The 3533-nt window shown below is 42.4% G+C and overlaps 1 pseudogene; it reads right to left on the bottom strand.

Moving 5' to 3' along the window:
- Nucleotides 1–2809: 2809 nt before the first annotated feature.
- On the bottom strand, nt 2810–3142 carry LOC147625490 (17.7 kDa class II heat shock protein pseudogene; annotated as a pseudogene).
- Nucleotides 3143–3533: the final 391 nt, after the last annotated feature.

Raw genomic sequence — 3533 nt, forward strand, 5'->3', positions numbered from 1 at the left:
TTCTGCGCACTGATGCATCCAATTCTGGCATAGGGGCGGTTCTCTTACAGCTTGATGAGACAGGTAAGCATGTGCCAATTTCCTTTATAAGCATAAGTTTAACTAAATTAGAGGTGAATTACTCAACAATCGAAAAAGAACTTTTGGCAATTGTTTGGGCTATTCAAAAGCTACACGCATATGTACATGGTTCACAATTGTTGGTGGAGACAGATGATCGGCCTTTGGTTGCACTGATTAAAAAACAACATCCATCAGGACGGCTATTTAGATGGGTCCTGGCCTTACAAGATTATGAATTTGAATTAAAATATGTCAAGGGCAAGGATAATGATGTTGCAGATTTTCTATCACGGATTCACGGGGAAGTACAGAATGTGCAAACACTGATAATGGACCATTCAAAGCTTGTACAATTGCAACAATATGATGACAAACTTGCAGGGTTAAAGGCACTTGTGCAGAATGGTCAATATGTGGCAGGGTCTCACAAGTTCATTGATCGGGATAATATCCTTTGTTTTACAGGAGACGGTCGAATTCGGCCTGACATTCCCCAGGCACTACAAGAACAATATTTTTATGCACACCCATTATTTGGGCATTTAGGATTTCATAAATGTCTAGAGCTGTTAAGGCAAAGGTATTATTGGCCACATTTATGAAAGACAGTGCACAAAGTCTTGCAAACATGTTCAAAGTGTGTGGAGGGGAAAGACCCAAGAAGCACAACCAATTTCATGTGAATTCACTCCAAGAGAGGTGATGACTTATTAAAAGGCCTTATTAAGTGCAAATTTCCCTCAAAGTAACGTTCAAAACAAAAAGTCTACAAAGCAGGATTTTCAAAGAAGCACAATTAGCACAGAAGCAAAGGCCGCGCACAATGGTATGCAGCTGCTTCATCATGCAAAGCCCACGCAAGGTATGGCCTATCGGACTCACAAAACAATGCTACCAAAACTATTGCAGGAGCGACTGCGGAGGCTCACGCAAACGCCGCGGGTGATGATGCAAGAAGCACTACGAGGTGTCACACAACCGTCACATAGGATGGCAACAACAACGCTGCAAGAGCAGCTGCAAGATCACAAAAAGAAGCCACAAAGGCTGACGCAAACGACGGAGCCGCAAGAGCTCGTGGATGGAAAAGGTGTTTCCAACGATACGGGAACACGAATTTGTGGAGCAATGAAGACGAGGGTGCGACATGGTCAAACATCAACACACGAGGATGATCAATCCTTACCGGACAAGGTGCACGAAGGCGACTTAGCGCTTGAAGGTAATGACGCAGAATTTTTTTCATGTGATAATGACCAAACCCTTAAAGCAAATATACAGGAAAACATGCCTCGCAATAAACTTTAACAAATGTAGAAATGAGTGGGAGGCTACAGCCATGCTGGTGTTGCCATGGCTGCAGCAGGAGACGCGCAAGAAGGGAGATGGAGAGAATCGCGTTGCAGATGAATCGTTGTTAATTGATTGATCGATTGGTTACATTTATATAGAAGTAGAAGCACCCATTCATTTGCATCACTTCGTGATGGGCGTTCACACTCGTATAGGGACACGAGCATTAATTCCAACACTCCCCCTTAATGCGAATGTCCGCATGAGGGTGAATGATGAAATGTGATGTGTATAGTGATGTATGCATTATGAATTCATGTGTAATGCTATATATCTTTACATCATGAGTCGATGATGATATAACTGCTTTGGTAATCGCAAGGCATTTGTTTTGTGATTATCTCGATATGCTTTTTGTCGAAGTTGATCTCCTTGACAACCACAAGACACATGTTCCAATATGATGTTGAGACATTGTGCTTGGTAGTAACTGCAACATGTGTGTTTCGATATGATGTCGAAACACAAGTTCTTCCACTCTCAGACTTGCCATCCGTATTCTCCCCCTCAAGTCGAGTAGTGGAATTCCAAGTATTGCATTGGGTACATGTCAAAAGAGAAATTAATATATGAGTATAAGTTGAATTATCAAAATATATATATGATATGATGTTATTTACAAGTGTGTATGTACAATTAAGTTTAATTTGTCATCGCTCAGAGGCTGATTCGTTTTCAGCTTGTCGAAGACCAATGTTTAATTTTGGCCTCATGGATGCTGTAGACACTCCAATGGGCTCAATTGCCTCTTTGGGCATAGTTGTTTCCCTCTTGGGGATTCACAATTCTCTGTTTCGGTTGTTGTTTCATGCCACTTTGGGCGTTTAGGGTGGACGATTATATCACCCATAATTTTGTTTTAATATCATACCTCGTGGGTGTGGCCAACACTCCAACGGGTTGATGCCTCTTTGGGCTTTATTATTATTATTATTATTGTTATTATTTATTTATTTATTTATTTATTTATTTTGGTCTTATTTGTTTGCCCAGGTCTTATATTAGTGTCCATTGTAGGACGGACCTCTTTGGGTCTTTTTACCGGTCACTGTCCATTGGTAGGTCTTTGCCTTTTTGTGGGTCTTTGCCCATTTGTGTTGTTTATTTGTTTGTTTGTTTCTTTTAATCATTATTATTATTATTTGAAAAGTTTTTTTATCATTTTTTTAATATAAAATGTTGTGTGTGCACGCAAATAGCCTGAAAGAGTAGGCATGTTTGCGCTCACGAATAGCCTGAATGTTTAGGCATGTTCGTGATGTGAGTAAATTATTAAATAAAATTATTTTTATTGCTTACAAATAAAATATTAACTTTTGTTAAAGTTTATTGTTATTATTAATTTGTGTTATGTGTGATGCACGTGCAGGTGTGCCAACTTACTTGTTGCCGGTCAGGTACTTCCGAAGCTTGAGCCCACTTGAACATCGAATGTTTTGGGCTTGTGCGGCTCAGGGGCAGGCATTTTGGGCACCACGATGGTAAGCACACCGTCTTGGCAGGCCGCAGAGATGGCCTCCAAATTGACGTGGCTAGGCAGGTTGAACTTGCGCATGAACCTGCCCGCCGGCCTCTCCACGTGAACGTATTTAACGTCTACCTCTTTGGCATCAATATTGTCTCGCTTCCTCTCCCCACTAATCTTCAAGACAGTGTCGTTTTCGATCTGGACCTTCACTTCTATGTTTCGGAGGCCCGGCACGTCCACCGGTGTACTCGCAGCCATGTCGTCTTCTCAGGTTTCCTTCGGGTTCATAGAGAACTGCCCGGACTCGGAAGTTAAAACGCGAGTGGACGAGGCGGATTCAGAGGTTTTGGTTGGCTTGCGAAGGTGGCGATGCTGAAGGCGGAAGCATGCAAGGCAGGCACCACAAGCACTCCAGGAAAGAGGCTACAGCCATGCTGGTGTTGCCATGGCTGCAGAGCAGGAGACGCGCAAGAAGGGAGATGGAGAGAATCGCGTTGCAGATGAATCGTTGTTAATTGATTGATCGATTGGTTACATTTATATAGAAGTAGAAGCACCCATTCATTTGCATCACTTCGTGATGGGCGTTCACACTCGTATAGGGACACGAGCATTAATTCCAACAGCTATCAGGGATTGGCCGAACGGA

This window comes from Cibotium barometz, chromosome 24 (genome assembly GCF_041138505.1).
Source record: "Cibotium barometz isolate CiBa-2024 chromosome 24, ASM4113850v1, whole genome shotgun sequence".
Lineage (NCBI taxonomy): Eukaryota > Viridiplantae > Streptophyta > Polypodiopsida > Cyatheales > Cibotiaceae > Cibotium > Cibotium barometz.